At 38.9% G+C, this 19,070-nt stretch overlaps 1 protein-coding gene and 1 non-coding gene across 2 annotated transcripts in view; both read left to right on the plus strand.

Annotated features, from left to right (window-relative positions):
- The window catches only part of KIF26B (kinesin family member 26B), a 781,172-nt gene that overhangs the window by 39,261 nt on the left and 722,841 nt on the right, over positions 1-19,070 (plus strand). The gene's annotated exons all lie outside the window — the stretch shown is intronic.
- LOC122150795 lies at positions 2,826-2,932 on the plus strand. Its single transcript, XR_006163858.1, has one exon. It is a non-coding gene; the product is annotated as a U6 spliceosomal RNA (small nuclear RNA).

A 19,070-nucleotide genomic window follows, 5' to 3' on the forward strand; every position in this document is an offset into this window, starting at 1 on the left:
ATGGATATATTCTCATCTTTCATCATACCAGGAAAATTCTCTTCCAACAAATCTTTGACAATGTTTTCTGTGGTTTTATTTTTCTCTTCTTGTTTTGGAATTCCCATGACACATATAGGTTATTCCTTTTGATGGTATCCCACATGAACCTTAGGCTTTCTTCATTTTGTTTTGATTTTTTTTCTGATTCATCCCTTTCCAAAGAAGTGTTCAGGTATTTGCCTTCAATCTCCCTAATTCTGTCTTCCATTGATTCAATTCTGCTCCTTTGCCCATTCAATGTCTTATCTATTTCTGAAAATTTAGTATTAATCTTCCGGATTTCTGTGTGTAGATTTTGTATCATTTCTAATTTTTCATTTATTTTGTCATTTTGTTCTTGTATTTTCTTCCACAATTCTTCTAGGGCTTTGTCTGTGTTTTCCTTAGTGTGTCTCTCAGTCCTTTGAAGATACCTAAATATAATTCTTTTGAATTCATGATTAGGGAATTCCAGAGCTGTGTCTTCCTCAGGGATGTGTTTTGACTCTGTATCCTGGTCCCTTGTTACTCCTGCTTTATGTGGACTGTGATGCTCTGTTGTCTCCGAGACATTGTGATGTCTTTGTGTTTATATTTAATTGGTGATTGTATGTTGGAGTTACTTGCCCACAATGATCATTTTGTTTTGTTTGTATGTTGTCTATGCAAGTAAGGTACTGTGCTGTGCTCTTCTATTTGCTGGTGGACAGCACTTACACACTTACCACCTGTCTCCTTTCCTGTTGTCAGCCTCTCATATGTCCCTGCTGACCTTGGCAAACGGAGCCTATTCTTAGTCCCTGGAATCCAAATGAGAATGTTATCACACTGACCTTGGCAAACAGAGCCTATTCTTAGTCCCTGGAATGCAAGTGAGAATGTTATCACTTTAAAATCCAAAATGGTTGCCACTTATAAAGATTCAAAATGGCTACGCCCTCGGTCACTTTAAATATCCAAAATGGCCACTGCTTGTAAACATTCAAAATGGCTGTGCCCTCAGTCACTTTAAATATCCAAAATGGCTGCCACGTGTAAACAATCAAAATGGCTGTGCCCTCTGGACAGAGGAGTCAACAGCTCAGGTTGTCTCCCTCCTTGCTGTTTCTGTTCCTAGTCATAGGCCACCAGCGCAGTCATCCCTGCAGCCCTCGGTGACCAGGGCTGATCTCTTAAGGTCAATTCTCAGGTCCTAACACCACTTGGAAATATTCAGGCTGTTGGTCCCATCAGAGTAGCTGACAGTCTGCAGCTCCTACTGTCTCTGTACTCACTGTTTTCCTTCAGGTTTTTCTACTAATTGGTGCCTAATCCACTTTTGTATAGTTCCTTTCAAAACTCAGGGCTCCAGGATTATCTTCTGTATCTCTGTCAATTGGTTTTTCTTTTCTTTGCTGAAGAGGATCTGTGTCTCTTGTCTGCCTATTTCTCCATCTTCCATCCACCTTATTTTTAAAGAAAGACAACTTTGTCTTTGCTTATTGTTGGTAGGTGCCATGAAGTTGGTTCTGACTCATGGCAATCCTGTGTGCAACAGAACAAACACTGCCTACTCTTGTGCCATCCTCACAATCATTGCCATGTTTGGGCCTATTATTGCACCCCGTTGTTGAGATGTCAATCTATCTTGTTGAAGGTCTTCCCCTTTTTTGTTGATTCTCTACGTTACCGAGCATGATAGCCTTCTCTAGGGATTGGTCCCTCTGACCACATGACCAAAATATGAGAAACAAAGTCTGGCATTCTTGCTTCAAAGAAGCATTCCAGCTGTACTTCTTCCAAGACAGGTATGTTTGCTCTTCTAGCACCTCATGGTACATTCAATATTATTCACCAATACCACAGCTCAAATGTATCTGTTCTTCTGTGATCTTTTTTATTCATTGTCCAGCTGTCATATGCATATGAGGCCACTGAAAACACCTTGGCTTGGGGCAGGCACACCTTAGTCTTCAAAGTGACATCTTTGCTCTTTGGCATTTTAAAGAGATCTTTTGCAGATTTGCCCACTGCAATAGGTTGTTTGATTTCTTGACTCTTGCTTTCCATGAGTATTGACTATGTATCCAAGTAAAATGAAATCCTTGATGACTTCAGTCCTTTCTCCGTTTATCGTTATGCTATTTATTGGTCAAGTTGTGAGCATTTTTGTTTTCTTTATGTTGAGGTGCAATCCACACCGAAGGCTGCAATCTCTGATCTTCATCAGGTAGTACTTCATGTCTTATTTACTTTAAGCAAAAAAAAAAAAAAAAACCAACTTCACTGGAGGCAATAAATTTTTATGGAAGTAGATTGCCCCATCTTCCTTCTGTGGAGAGCTGGTGGGTTTGAACTGCCAAGTTTCTGGTTAGCAGTCAGATGTCTTAGGCACTACACCACCAGAGTCCTTCACTTTCAGCAAGCAAGGTTGTATCATCTGCATATCTCAGTTGTTACTGGCTCTTCCTCCAATTATGATGCTGTGTTTTTCTTCATATACTCCAGCTTCTTGGATTATTTGCTCAGTATACAGATTGAATAAGTACAATGAAAGGATACAACCTTGATGCACACCTTTCCTGATTTTAAACCATGCAATATCCCCTTGTTCTGTTTGAACAACTACCTCTTGTCTATGTATGGTTCCTTATGAGCACAATAAAGTGTTCTGTAATTCACAATGTTATCTATAATTTGTTATGATCCACAAAGTAGGATGCTCTTGCATAGTCAATAAAACATGGTAAACATCTTTCAGGTATTCTATGCTTTCAGCCAAGAGCTACCTGATAAAAATTAGATTTTCAGAAAATATATCTGCTGTGCTTGCTTCGGCAGCACATATACTAAAATTGGAACGATACAGAGAAGATTAGCATGGCCCCTGTGCAAGGATGACATGCAAATTTGTGAAGCATTCCATATTTTTTGGAAAGTGAATTTGCTTTGTAAATCTTCACCCAAATCACAATTAAAATATATATATATATATCTGCTACTACGTGCTTGATAGCTTCCAATGCTTAAGACTTTTCTGATGAGATTGGTAGTGATAATGAATGTGATTGTATAATGGAAGCTGTTAATATTTGCAAAGTCAGTATAAGTCAGTGAACCAGTGTTTTTCAAATGACCGGTACTTGATGTTACAAAAGCACATGTGGTGTAAAAGATTCATTCAAAGTGCAATATAGTCCTGTGTATTTTCATATAATAGACTATGAAAAGTTCATTGATATGGTTTCAAATTCCACATTGCGACTAACCTTTTAGGAACTACCGCTTACTGAATTCTGGTGTAATATCAAAGAAGGGTATTCATAACCATGTGAAAAAGCTATTAAAATACTCCTTCCTTGTCCAGCTGTATGTCTGTGTGAGCCAGATTTTCTTCTAATATTTCAATGAAAACAATATACTGCAACAGATTGAATGCAGAAGCAGATATAAGAATCCAGATCTAATGAGAATCCCATTCTTGGCAGTGTTATTCATAATTTGTTATGATCCACGTAATCAAATGTCTTTATATAGTCACTAATACACAGATAAACATCTTTCTGGTATTCTTTGCTTTCAGCCAAGATCCATCTGACGTTAGCTATGATATCCCTCCTTCCACATCTTCTTCTGAATCCAGCTTAAATTTCTGACAGTTCCCTGTCAGTGTACTGTTGCAATTATTTTTTAATTATCTTCAGCAAAATTTTACTTATGTGTGATAGTAAGGATATTGTTTGATAATTTTCATGTTCTGTTTGATCATGTTCCTTTTGAAAAGATCTTTATTGATCCCTAATGCCTACCACCCATCTGTCAGTTTGTCATACTGAGGTAGCTTGGGTGTTGCTGTGATATTGGAAGCTATGCCACCAGTATTTCAAATATCAGCAGGGTCACCCATAGTGGACAGGTTTCAGTAGAGCTTCTGGACTAAGAACGACTAAAAAGAAAGGCCTGGTGATCTACTTCCACAAATTAGCCAATGAAAACCTTATGGATCGTAGAAAACTGCCTGATATAGTACTGGAAGATGAGCCCTGTAGGTTGGAAGGTACCCCAAATAACAGTGGACTCATGTATACAGGATCATGAAGATGGCTCAGTATGTGGCAGCTTTTCTTTCTGTTATACATGGAGTTCCCATGAGTTGGAATTGACTCAGCAACAAACAACAGTTCACTCCAAGATAACATTGTCTTTCAATGAAAGTAGTAGTACCAAGTAATCTCATTTAGAGTATTTTTTGGGGAATGGATTATAGTGTGTCAAACTTATGAAGATCCAGGGCTGTTGTGGGGCATTTTACCATGACAATGCAAATGGCTGACACAATGATGGATGACTCATCAACAGAAACAGTAAAGCAAGTTGCACAGAAGGAGGCCAATTCCCGTCATCCTCAGCTCTCTGTGAATGGAATCTCTGTGGAGCCATTATTTACCTCATTATATATGAAATGAAGGGGTAGAATTCATTGCCTTTTGTTTTTGATTTTCCATGTCTTGGGTGTGTGTGTGTGTGTGTGTGTGTGTGTTTGTGTGTGTTTCTCCCCTTCCCTTCTGGTGATGGATAGTGGTGATGGCATTGTACGCCTGTTTCTGATTAGTAAAACGACCCTAATGAAACTAAAAGAAATATACTGTCCTTATAAACTCCTGAACCCTAGGGTTTCTTATTGCAAGTTTAATGGCTTAAGGCCCTATGTTTTAGCTTAATGAATACAAGTCTCAGTCTGGGGGAAATTACAGCTTTTGTTTAGAGAGAAGGCAAAAGGATTATTAAAAATTGGTATGAGGATGGAGTAGAATTGGATTCCATTTAGTGTAGAAAAACTTGAAGGTAGAAGATGAAGCTGGGTTGTTCAGGAAAGTAGAATTATCTCTAGCAATGAGATAAAGGAGCCAGGCACTGTGTGATAATTCTGGACAAAGACTAGTTTGTCTGTTAGGAAGAGTATCACACAGTAGTCAAATCTCATTGTCACAGCTATATTGCAAGAAGACCTGTGTATCAAAATGGTTCTTAAGCCTTGAGAGACTTATTCAAGGATTCTGGGCACATTCAGGAAATACTTAGAGCATACATTATGTGCTGGGCCCTGTGCTACAACCAAATAACTGAGTTTGACCTTGGAGTTGTTATCATAGGCTTGGGGCTACATTTTAAAATAAGTGGAGAAGTATCCTAAAGACTCTGTGTTTTGTTTAAGTGCTTTCTTATAGTCCTTTCACTGATCAGATTCTTGGACTGTCCTTTTAGTTAGCAGTTTCTTGGTGGTCTTTATTCTGAGTTATTTCTCAGTGTTTGAAGCACTCCAGAGAATGTTCCAAAGAGAAAGACCCACATGACTTCATTAAGTCACTCATTCACTAATTCATTCAGCCAGTGTTCCAAATGTGTGCCATGCCCTGTGTTACATGCTGCAGATTAAAACAAAAACCTCAAACACACAGATATGGACTCTCATTCAAGAAGTCTACCACCTATTAGGGGAGGCATTGGTGGTTTTGTGATGGAATTCTTGCCTTTCCTGGGGGTGACCTTGGTCCATTCCCAGCACATGCACCTCATGCACAGCCACCACCCCTCAGTTCGTGGAGGTTTGTGTGCTGCTATGATGCTGAACAGGTTTCAGTGGAGCTATTGTAGAGCAAAGGGCAGAGTCTGGTTGAAATTAAAGTAAGGAGCTTTTATTGAGAGGCAAGGTAGTTTGTAAATTGGGAATCACAAGGTCCAGAGGAGTCTGACCTAACTTATCCATAGTGGAAACAGTTTAGAGAGTTATATAAGAAAATACAAGGAATGTTAGTAAAAATTCAGTGATTGGTTGACATTTAGGTAATGGTTACAAAATTGGATGAGAGTATGTCTGATTGGTAGGAAATTACATATATTTCTAAAATTGTTTTTTTTAAAGTTACAAAGTAATCATTATATTGGTTATACCTGGCCTTGAAATAATCATAAAACAATGCATGACTATAGGAAGGATATGCATAATTCCAAAGTTTATTTTGAGAATTATTTTAGACTCCCTAAGCGCAAGAGAAACTCTTAAGTAAGCAAAATTACATTGTTTTCTGAAATTGTTTAGCACATAATTTTCTTAGGGTACAGTGGAGTTACAGGAATGATAGGTAGATCCCTGATACAGAGGTTATTTTTGATTCAAAATGGAGTTTTAGCCTCAGACTTTAGCATAACCACCATCACATGTCAGGAGTCCTAAGTTAATAGTGACCCTATGTGTGTCAGAATAGAAATATGATCCTTCAGGTGTTCAGTGGCTAATTTTTAGTGGTAGATGCCAGACCTTTCTTCTGAAGCATCTCTGGGTAGACTTAAACCTGCAACCTTTTAGTTAGCTCTTGAGTACGTTAACTGTTGGTACCACCCATGGACTAAGGACTCACAGCATTATTTACGGTAGCCAAAAAGCAGAAACAACCTGAAGTTCACCAAGAGGTGAATGGATGAAAAAATGTATATATATACAGTAGCATATTACTCAGTTATAAAGATAAATGAAGTTCTGATACAAGCTGCAATGTGGATAAAGCTTGAAAACATTATACAAATATTGTATGATTCCCCTTATGTAAAATATCTATAATCGGCAAATACATAAGACAAAAGGTTTATTCTTGGTTACCAGGGTGGGAGGGAGGGGGGATGTGGAGTGACTGCTTGAGGTGAGCGGAGTTTCTGTCTGGGGTGATGAAAAAGTTTTAGAATCAAATTGTGATGATGGTTGCATAACATTGTGAGTGTAATTAACATCACTGAATAGCATACTTAAAATGGTGAAAATGGCAAATTTATGTTATATATATTAGGGCCAGTGAAAAAGGGGGAAACCCTTAATGAGATGAGCTGACACAGTGGCTGTAATGATGGGCTCAAGCATAGCAAGGATTGTGAGGATGGCACAGGACTGGGCAGTGTTTTGTTCTGTTTGCACAGGGTCCCTATGAGTTGGAGCTGACTCAGTGTCACCTAGTAACAACAACATATTTTACCACAATTAAAAAAAAAAATCTAGTAGCTATCATTGCCATTCGTTATTTTCTAAATAGTGACCTTTATCAAATGAGACCCTGTGTTATATGAAGGGGAAATTGTAGTCACTTTTTAACATTTACAGATCTACTCATGCAGTCTAGACCAGTAAAAATTCAGAGGCCGTCGTGGACTAACTCATGGTGACCCCATGTGTTAGAGTAGAGCTGTGCTCCACAGGGCTTTCTGTGGCTGGTTTATCGGAAGTAGATGGAGTCCACAGTACTGTGTGCATTTTCTGCCTGCTGCAGGTGTGCAGTTCATGAGCCAGCACTCACCTTGGGGAAGGTAAGAGAGGGGAAAGGGAAGGAAGCTCAGCTACAGAAACAGTCACACACTGTGCATGACCAGAACAGGATCTGGGGTCCTTCTGAAGTCTTTGATGCAGGATTCTTGTTCTGTGTTGTGAATAAGATGGGTTGGGGACAGGCTCCCCTTCCCTGCTTCCCCATCTCAGCCTTGACAGACCCTGTCAGACACCGAGAGGCCCCAGAGAGCTGCAACAATTATTGTGCCAGAGAGGAATGTTGCCAAAGCTCTTAGCGGTCTTTCTACATTAAAATTTATTCTCTTTATCTCTTTCACACACAAATTTAAACCTTTTTTTTCCTTGAAATCACTTTTGTGCTGTTTAACCTCTTTACCCTGATTTTTTCCCCTCCTTTCTTGCTCCTTTTATAGTAGTTTCCAGCTAATGGATCACCTGGATAAGATTGCCCCTGGCTTTGTGAAAGTAGCAATTAACTCTCACCCTGAGAAGGTTGAGTGCTCTGTTGCTTGGCAGCCTTGGTGCAGAGGATGGATTGGACCTGACTCTTTTCATTTGAAAGAAGGTTATCGATTAGCACGGATGCCAATTTACTGCTCAGGTTCTTGCCAACCCTTCTTGATCTCATTATGGTGTAAATTTTCAAGATTGTATCACATTAGCTCAGGAGAATTCAGTGGAGAAAAATGTACTCAAGTAAAAGAGCTCGTCAGAAAATGTATATATCTTCCATTATATTATAACCAAGGTAAAAATAAACATGGTTTCACCAGTCTATGTTCTGAAAGAAATTGTGCTGTGTGTGTTGGGGGTACAGGGTGGGAGTGGGTAGGTGGGATGGTTATAAGGCATGGTGAAAACTAGTAACAAGTTTTAAAGTACATGCAATCCCCAAGTTACAAACAAGAGCCATTCCTACTATGTCTTTAAGAATTTGCTTGTAAGTTGGAATAGGTGCATTTGGTTCTTATTTAGCCTTACTTCAGTGCAAGAAAAAGTGAGGCCTGGTGGTGCAGTGGCTAAAGTGCTTGGCTGCCAACCAGAAAGTTAGTCGTTTGAATCTATCAGCTGCTCCATAGTAGAAAGATTTGGCATTCTGATTCTGTAAAGGTTTACATTGGAAACCCTATGGAGCAGTTCTCCTCTGCCCTAAATTGTCACTATGAGTTGGAGTCCACTTGATGGCAGTGGATTTGGGTTTTTGGGTTAGTGCAAGAAAAAAAGCTCTCAGCCTTTTCAGTGATTTAAAAGCTGCACATGCAGTAAATGAAGGTGATTATGATGAAGAATTTACTGCCAGTAGGGATTGGTTCTAGTGGCATAGTGGTTAAAGCATATGGCTGCTAACCAGAGGTCAGTGGTTCAAACTCAGCAGCTGCTCCACAGGAGGAAGACGAGGCAATCTACTTCCATAAAGATTTACAGCCTTGGAAACACAATAGAAATTGCTATGAGTCGGAATTGACTTGATGGTTAGGGGTTGTTTCCAGGAGCTCTGGTTGTGTAGTGGTTAAAGCATTTGGCTGCTAACCAGAAGGTCGGTGGTTTGAACCCACCAGCTGCTCTGCAGGAGAAAGATGAAGCAGTCTGCTTCCATAGATTTATAGCCTTGGAAAACCTATGGGGCAGTTCTGTTCTCTCCTGAAGTGTCGATATGTGTTGAATTTACGACGTGATGGCAGTAGGGTTTAGTGGTTGGTTCAGTCCTTTTAAAGTGAGGGCAAATTTACATGACATTAAAGGGCAAGGAGGAGTTGTCCATAAGGCAGATGTTTGTAACCCGAGGACTGCCTATACTTTACATTTTGGTTTATTCCTTGACTGATTTTAAGATTGGTTTTCTTGGGAAATCATATTTTAGGGAACAGGTCAGACTATTGGATATAATTGCTATGGCAAGATTCTTCTAGTTTCAACTTTGTGAGATGGATGAAGGACAGAGGGACACTGATATGACAGAGGAAGATCTGCTGGTCCCTGTGGGCTGAGCTAATGCTAATTTTATAGGCCATTTAGTTTGTGTGTAGGACTAACCATTGGACAATTAGGAATATGAGATCCTTTTTTCTTGTTAAAGATTTATTCAGATATAATTTGTATACCATAAAATTCATCTGTTTTAAATGTGCAATTCCGTAGTGTTTAGCATATTTGCAGAGTTTTGCAGCCATCACCACCATTTAACCTTAGAACATTTTCATCACTCCAAAGAGAAACCTCATGCTCATTGTCATTCACTTTTATGCCCTCAGCCCTAGGCAATCATTTATCTACTTTCTTTATTGTTTCTATAGATTTATGCATTCTGGACATTTTATATAAATGGAATAATGCAATATGTGGTCTTTTGTATCTGATTGATTTCACTTAATGTAATGTTTCTGAAGCTCATCTATGTTATAGCATTTATCAGCACTTGATTCATTGTTTTTTAAATTGCTATATATTATTCCATTGTGTGGAGATACCACGTGTTTTTGATCAATTCATCAATCAATAGGTATGTGGGTTGTTTCCAGGTTTTGATGATTGCGAATAATGCCACTATGAATATTTGTGTACAGATATTTATATGAACATATGTTTTCATTTCTCATGGGTAGACACTCAGGAGTGGAATTGCTGGATCATATGGTAACTGTCTATCACTTGTCTTTCAGTTTGTCATACTGTGGTGGCTTGTGTGTTGCTGTGATGTTGGGAGCTTTATCACTAGTATTTTAAATACCAACAGGGTCACCCATGGTGTACAGGTTTTAGTGGAGCTTCCAGGCTAAGACAGGAAGAACAAAGAAGCAATGTACTTCTGAAAAATAATTATCCACTGAAAACCTTATAAGTAGCAGGGAAACATTGTCTGATAAAGTCCTGGGAGATGAGCTCCTCAGGTTGGAAGGCACTCAAAATACAACTGGGGAAGAGCTGCCTCCTCAAAATAGAGGCAACCTTAATAACATAGATGGAGTAGAGCGTTTGGAATCTTCATTTGCTGATGTGGCATGACTCAAATTGAGAAGAAACAGCTGCAATAATCTATTACTAATTGGAACACAGAGCATTTGAAGTAGAATCTAGGAAAACTGGAAGTTGTCAAAATGAAATGAAATGTAGAATTAAGTATACATTCTTATTTAAAAGACAATAGAGATTGATATCCTAGGTATTAATGGGCTGAAATAGACTGGTATTGGCCATTTTGAATTAGACAGTCATATGGCCTACTATGTCAGAAATGACAGATTGAAGAGGGATGGCATTACATTCATTGTCAAAAAGAATATTTCAAGATCTGTCCTGAAGTATAGTGTTGTCAGTTATAGGCTAATGTCCATATACGTACAAGGAAGACCAGTTAATACTATTATTCAAATTTACACACCAGCCACTAAGGCCAAAGATGAAGAAATTGAAGTTTGACCTTTTTTTTTTTTTTAAATCAGCTGCAGCAGTCTGAAATTGACCAAATGTGCAATTGGAATGAGAAAGTTGGAAATGAAGAAGGATCAATAGTTGGAAAATATGGTCTTGGTGATAGAAATGACACTGGATAATTTTGCAAGACCAATGACTTATTCATTGCAAAACTTTTTTTTTTCCAAGAGCATAAATGGCCACTATACAGGTGGACCACATGAGACAGAACACACAGGAGTCAAATAGCTATATTTGTGGAAAGAAATGATGGAAAAACTCAATATCATCAGGCAGAACAAGGCCAGAGGTCAACTGTGGAACAGACCAACTGCTTATACGCAAGTTTAAGTTGAAGCTGGAGAAAATTAAAACAAGTCCATGAGAGCCAAAATATGACTTTCATTATATGCCATTTGAATTTAGAGAATTTTGAAGAATAGGTTTGACACATTGAACACCTATGACTGAAGATCAGACGAGTTAAGGGATGACATCAAGAATATCATACACGAAGAAAGCAAAAGGTCATTAAAAAGACAGGAAAGGAAGAAAAGAAAAATATGGATGTCAGAGAAGACTCTGAAACTTGCTATTGAATGCAGAGTAGCTAAAGCGAACGGAAGAAATGTTGAAGTAAAAGACTTGAACAGAAGATTTCAAAGGAGAACTCGAGAAGATAAAGTATTACAATAAAATGTGCAAAGATCTGGAGTTAGAAAATCAAAAGAGAAGAACATGCTCACTTTTCAAACTTAAAGAACTAAAGAAAAATTCAAGCCTTGAGTTACAGTATTGAAAGATTCTATGGGCAAAATATTGAATGATGCAGGAAGCATCAAAAGAAGACAAAAGGAGTAGACAGTCACTGTACCAAAAAAGAATTGGTTGACATGCATCCATTTCAGCAGGTAACATATAATCAAGAACCAATGATATTGAAGGAAGAAGTCCAAGCTTCTCTGATAGAACTGGCAAAAGACAAGGCTCTGGGGATTGGCAGAATACTCACTGAGATATTTCAGCAAACAGATGCAGCACTGGAGGCACTCACTTGTTTATGCCAAGAAATTTGGAAGATAGCTACCTGGCCAACCAATAGATCCATGTTTTTGCCCTTTCTAAAGAATGGGGATCCTAAAGAATGCAGAAATTATCAAACCATATCATTAATATCACATGCAAGTAAAATTTTGCTGAAGATAATTGAAAAAATGGTTGCAACAGTATACTTACAGCCAGACATTTAAGCTGGATTCAGAAGAGGGTATGGAATGATGGATATTGCTGATGTCAGATGGATCTAGGCTGATAGCCAAGAGAATGCCAGAAAGATGTTTACCTGTGTCTTACTCACTATGGAAAAGAATTCAACTGTGTGGATTATAAAAAATTATGGATAACATTGTGATGAATGAGAATTCCAGAATTCTTACTTGTGCTCAAGAGGAACCTGTACAGACCAAGAGGTAGTCATTTGAATAGAACAAGGGGATGTTACATGATTTAAAATCAGGAAAGGTGTGTGTTAGGGTTGTATCCTTTGCCCATACATATTCAATCTGTATGCTGAGCAAATATGAGAAGCTGGACTATATGAAGAATGTGACATTGGGATTGGAGGAAGATTTTGTAGCAACCTGTGATATGCAGCTGAGACAACCTTCCTTGCTGAAAGTGAAGAAAACTTGAAGGGACTTACTGATGAAGATCAAAGACTACAGCCTTCAGTATAGATTGCACCTCAATATAAAGAAAACAAAAAGTCCTCACATCTGGATCAATAAGCAACATCATGATAAATGGAGAAAAGTTTGAAATTGTCAAAGATTTCATTTTGCTTGGACCTACAATCAATGCCTATGAAAATAAACAACAACAACAAACAAACTCACTGCCATTGAGTCGGTTCCAATTCACAGACCCCTCCTTGGGTTTCCAAGGTAGTATCTCTATGGAAGTAGACTGCTCTGTCTTCCTTCTGAGGAGTGGCTCGTGGGGTTGAACCACTAGCCTTCTGGTTAGCAGTCAAATGCCTTAGACACTATGCCACCAGAGCAGCAGTCAAGAGATCAGATGATATATTGCGTTGGGCAACTTTTCTCAAACGACTTCATTAAAGTGTTAAGGAATAAAGATGTCACTTTGAAGAGTAAGGTGTGCCTGACTCAAGCCATGGTGTTTTCAGTTGTCTCATATGCATGTGAGAGCTGGACAAAGAATAAGGAAGACCAGAAGAACTGATTCATTTTGAGTTGTGGTGTTGGCAAAGTATATTGAATGTAGCAAGGACTTCTAGAAGAACAAACAAATCTATGTTTGAGGAAGTACAGACAGAATGCTCCTGAGAAGTGATAATGGCCAAACTTCATCACTTGTGCTTTGTTCATTGTTGTCAGGGGGGACTAGTCCCTGGAGAAAGATATGCTTGCTAAAGTAGATGGTCAGTGAAAAAGGTGAAGATATCAATGAGATGTGGATTGATGCAGTGGCTGCAATAATGGACTCTAGTATAGAAAGGATTGTGAGGCACAGGACCTGGCAGTATTTTGTTCTGTTGTACATAAAGTTGCTATAAGTTGAAACCAACTTTATGGCACTTAACAACATGGTAAGTCTATGTTTAACATTTTGGGAAACTTCCAAACTATTTTTCATAGTGGCTACCATTTTATGTTCCCACCAACAATATATGAGGATCCCTGTTTCTCTACATCCTTGAAACACCTTTTTATTGTCTTTTTTATTATAGCCATCCTCAAGGGGATGAAGTATCTTGTTATGGTCTTGATTTGCATTTCCCAAAAAGCTAACATTGAGCATCTTTTCATATGCTTTTTGACCATTTACATATTTTCTTTGGAGAAATATCTGTTCAAATCTTTTGCCCATTTTAAAAATGGAGCTATTATCTTTTAATTAGTTATGAGAGTATACATATATACTTTGGATGTTGTTGTTGTGTTGTTCTTAGGTGCTATCGAGTCGGTTCCAACTCATAGTGACCCTGTGTTACCATAGAAGTAGATATTGCCTGGTCCTGCACCATCCTCACAATGTTGCTATGTTTGAGCCCATCGTAGCCTTGTGTTGTTTTAATGACTGGCTCTTAATCTATGTACAGGTTCCATATGAGCAGTATTAATTGTTTTAGAATTCCCATTCTTTGCAGTGAGAGGCCTGGTAAAATGGACAATTAAGTCATTATGGCATCAGGGCAAGCTGCCAAACAAGCTGTCAGAGGGCAGACAGAGTGATCAACTTTTTGCTGGGGTGCTGTCATGTAGTCATTGATAAAGCATAATTTGTTATGATCCACACAGTCAAGTGCTTTTGCTTAATCAATAAAACACAGGTAAACATCTTTCTGGTATTCTCTGCTGTTAGCCAAGATCCATGTGATATCAGCAATGATATCCTTCATTCCATGTCCTCTTCTGAATCTGGCTTGAATTTCTGGCAGTTCTCTGTCAATGTACTACTGCTCTACCACTTTTGCATTACTTTCAGCAAAATTTTACTTGTGTGTGATATTAATGATATTATTTGACAATTTCTGCATTATATTGCATCACTTTTCTTTGGAATGGGCAAAAATATGGATCTCTTCCACTTGATTGGCCAGGTAGTTGTCTTCTAAATTTCTTGGCACAGACAAGTAGCACACCTCCAACACTGCATCTGTTCGTTGAAATATTTCAATCGGTATTCCATCAATTCCTGCAGTCTTGTTTTTTGCCAAGTGCAGTCCTAGTCCAAGTGCAGCCTGGCCTTCTTCTTTTAATATTCTGGATACAAGTCCTTTATTATATAGGACTCACCAATATTGTCTCCCAATCTGTAGGTAGTCTTTTCACTTGGTGTCATTTGAAACACAAATTTTTTTTAATTTCAATGAAGTCTATTATATTAATTTTTCTTTCTACTGTGGTTTTGGTGTCACATCTAATAAATTTTTGCCTAACTCAGTGTTGTTAAGGAGCTCTGGTGGTGCAATGGCTAAGGCAAAAGGTTGGCGGTTCAAACCCACCAGGCACTCTGCAGGAGAAAGATGTGGCATTCTGGTTCTATAAAAATTGACTGCCTTGGAAACCCTATGGGCAGTTCAGCCCTGTTCTGTAGGGGCACTATGAGTTGGATCTTGAGTAACAGTGAGTAATTCAATGTCATGAAGATTTGTTCCTATATGTTCTTCTAAATGTCTTATAATTTTAGCTCCTACATTTAGGCCTATGATTCATTTTGAGTTAAAATCATTCACTTTTTGTACAATAAGAAAATTTCTCAAATCCATTCCATTTTCAACAAGTTAGATTTAGAATAACCATTATGGATTTTTTCCTGTTCTTTGTTTTTTCATGAAACATATATAATGGCCATTACATGCTAGGTAGAGTCAAGATTGCAAGAATTGATGTCAGAGTTGGCAGTTGAACAGGCAGGAGTAGGAGATCCTGCCAAAATCTCTAACACATCTTCTGAGAGGCGGTAGAACTATCACACTGCAACTTGCAGGCAGGAAATGGACTGCAGGACTTTGGCACTCATCCGAAGAAAGCTTGACCTCCTCACCAGCCTCAGAGGTGACAAAGCAAACAAGCCAACAGAGAGAGGCCTGGTAAAATGGACAATTAAGTCATTATGGCACCAGGGCAAGCTGCCAAGCAAGCTGTCAGAGGGCAGACAGAGTGATCAAATTTTTGCTGGAGTGCAGTCAGGTAGTCATTGATAAAGCTGTCTTCTGTGTTTGAAGCCAGTCTTGCTTTCTGTGTATTCTTTTTCCACTCTATTCTCAACCTCCTGCAGAAGCACGGGAGCTCCTTTAAGTATCCCTCTGATTTTCCTCTGAAGTCACCCAGGGATCACAGAATATGCAGGGAATATTCAGGGGGAGCGGCAAGATGCCAGGCTTTTTTTTTTTTTTTTTTTAAAAAAAACCAATATTGAAGGCTAGTGGCACAAGGTAGAAATCACTATATGGAATACCACCACAGGATGTTCCTTCTTAAGGGACTATGTAATCACAAAAGCAAATTGAATAGTAGAGTGTCAAGGTGAACTTTAATACTTTGTAACTTGGGCCAGCTCACAAAACACATATGGCATATTGCCAGAAACAGCTCAGCCATACATTAATTTGAGTGATAATGTATATTCTGGGTTAGTTTTAGGCTCTAATCTTGCCACTTGTACACAAATACACATCATCATCTGACATACAGGTACACATCCTATATATTCTCAAGGGGAGCTGGTTCACATCTGCTGTTTGATTTTTTGCCCCAAAACTTAACTCATTTATTGATTGTAGTTTGGGTGAAATCTGCCATTTGATTTTAAAATTGTGGAGGAATAATAAAACCAAAAACCAAACTCACTGCCATCGAGTCAAATCCGACTCATAGCGACCTCTCCTTGGGTTTCCGAGGGAATATCTCTGTGGTAGTAGATTGCCCAATCTTCCTTTGAATATCAAATATATACCTCTATCTTGGGTAAATTAAGAAAAATAGATAATACAACAAATCAAATATGAAGCTTTAGTTCTCCTTACAAAACAGTTTATCCATAGTTTAGAGAACAGTTTCTTCTTGGTGTAACGGAGTGAATTTTGTAGGAATTCTTTTATTGTATATAGAGGTGCACTGGCACTGTCTGTCTCCCAGGGAGTAGAGTACAAGACTGTGTAATGAATGGAGGATGTGGCTGACTGACTGCCTGTCCCTAAACCTGAGATGGTTGATAGAAGTTTATTGCTCCTGCAGGAGATGGAGTTGTGTTACTAAACATGTCTCTTGTTTGCACTGAAAAAAGTCTGTGCAAAGCACTCATTTAGACATATCCACTTGATGTTTATAGCCCTGTACAATGGGAGACCATATGATTCCAGATGGGAATCCAAGACTCTCAAATCCATAGTTAATTTTCAGAGCCAAACTTTTTTAATTGCTTCTCTGGGATTATGCTAATTGGCCAATTCAAATTCAATTCAATCCACATTTTTGAGAACCTGCTGTGTGCTAAGGTGGTGGAGGTATTTAATATGACATGGTTCTACCGTTCAAGAAGAATATAATGAGGGGAGAGTCTGGACAAAATCCAGAGATACAAGTTGTGTTGGGACTAAGTGAGTCTAAACACCCTTTCTTGGATTGTTTGATTAGACTCTGAAAATCAGCTTTGTTCTAAGTCAACTGACATTGTGGTCTCTCTTTCCTGATGGCAAAACCTGAAGGAGTGGTACATTACAGGTCTGTGTCACAGGAATGAGCAATCATATAATATTTAATGAGCAAATTAAGAATTTCGTTTAGTTATAAAAAACAAAACAAAAGCCAGTTAACAACTCATGGCGACTCTATGTTTGGTAGAGTAGAACTGTGCTGCAGGGGGTTTTCAATGGCTGATTTTTCAAGAACCTGATCATCAGACTTTCTCCCAAGGAGCCTCGGGGTGGACTTGAACCACCACCCTTTCAGTTAACAACCAAGTGTATTAACCATTTGTACCACCCAGGGACTCTATGACACCAGTGTACTTACTTCTATTTCTAATGTTTATATTTTTCTAAAAATGGACCCCTCCTCCCACATGTGTTATTTTTCTAAACAATAATAGCAGCAACAGAAACACCATTTCTCCCATAAATTTGCCACAAACTGAATTGGGTTCTAAAGATGCTGGCAGCATCTCCTGTGAGTTGTAGGAAAACTGTTCTAGCAAAGAACAGACCTGCCTCCTTAGCCTCAGGTTAAATGTTATCCCCCTAGCACTTACAGAGTTTCTTTATTTTCTACTTTATTTTGGTGCAACTAAAACCAGTTAAGCAGACTTAAAAAGTTATTTCCTGGTATAAAACAACCTGATTGTTTCTGTGAGGTGAAAAGAATATTAGTAGCTTTATTGGTGATAGATGTAGTTTTGAGATAAAATCTGAAGGTAGCAGGAATGCAGGGTGTGAGGGGCCACGAAGTCAGGAGTCAGAATACTGAAGTTCAAGTCCTGCTTCCTCCACTGAGAACCATGCAGTATTTGGTAAGCAACTCACCTTCAATTTGTTCTTCTGTAAAGTGGGAGTCTTAGTATCTGTCCTGCTTATCATTCAGACAAGAAGCAAATGAGATATTGAGAGTGCTTCTTGTTGTTGTTGTTATGTACCCTCGAGTCAGACCCGACTCATAGCGACCCCTCCTTGGGTTTCCTAGGCAGTATCACTACGGAAGTAGATTACCGCATCTTCCTTCCGAGGAGGAGTGGTCTGTTGGTTTGAACCACTAGCCTTCTGGTTAGCAGTCAAGTGCCTTAGGCACTATGCTACCAGAGCTCTGTTAGGGTATCATCATAGTCATCATCATCAAAGAAACAATGGGAGTGTTGGACAGAAATTCTAGTGCTTTTCTAAACAATTTAATTCTTGGAATTAAAAGATAAGAAGAGCTTTTAGATAACTGGTGATTTCACCAATGCAGAGCCCTGCTTCTGTGGTCACCTTCATTTGACCAGCCTTAGACACTGGTGGCTTAGTGCCTGAAGCATTTGACTGCTAACCAGAAGGCTGGTGCTTCAAACCCACCAGCCACTCCTCAGAAGGAAGACTTGACAATCTACTTCCATAGGCATACTGCCTGGGAAACCTGAGGAGGGGTGGCTATGAATTGGAATCCACTCAATGGCAGTGAGTTTGGTTTGGTTTTTTGAGAGACAGTGGAAGAGATTATTTGAGTTTTTTCTTGACAAAGGACATCCACTCAAACTTCCAGTTTTGTGAGTCAAAATGTGTATTTATGTTGGGTGGAATCAGTTTTCATGTCTATGAGAGATAATACTAAAGAGTTATTAGAAAATATATTACACATATGACAGGGTAAGTTGGTTAAGGGCCTTGAATAATTTTTTTTTTTTTTAAATTTATTTTTCTTTATTGTAATTTGGGTGAAGATTTACAGAGCAAATTCACTTTCCATACAGCAGTTCACATACACTTTGTCCCATGACATTGACCACAGTTTACCATAATGCAACAGCTCCCCTCCCATCTCCTCCACCCAGTTACCTCTTCCCAGTGTCTACATGGGCTCCCGCCCCCTGAGATGTCTCCCTGTGCATAAGCACCTCTTCTTTCTCCCATGATTGTTCTCTCCAAGAAGTGTATCTACTTGAGGTAAATGTTCAACTCATATGCCTGTCTTTTGTTTGGCTGGAAACCACAGGTGTGGGTTCCATTCCAGACCCGAAGGGCAGCTAGGGGCCATAGTCTCAGTGGTTCCACGAGGCTCTATTGGACCAGCAAACCTGGTCTCCCCCTTTTTTTCCTCCAAATGATTTT

The sequence above is a fragment of the Orycteropus afer genome, unplaced genomic scaffold (genome assembly GCF_000298275.1).
Source record: "Orycteropus afer afer isolate SDZICR_OR568_19922 unplaced genomic scaffold, OryAfe1.0 scaffold00239, whole genome shotgun sequence".
In the NCBI taxonomy this organism is placed as follows: Eukaryota; Metazoa; Chordata; class Mammalia; order Tubulidentata; family Orycteropodidae; genus Orycteropus; species Orycteropus afer.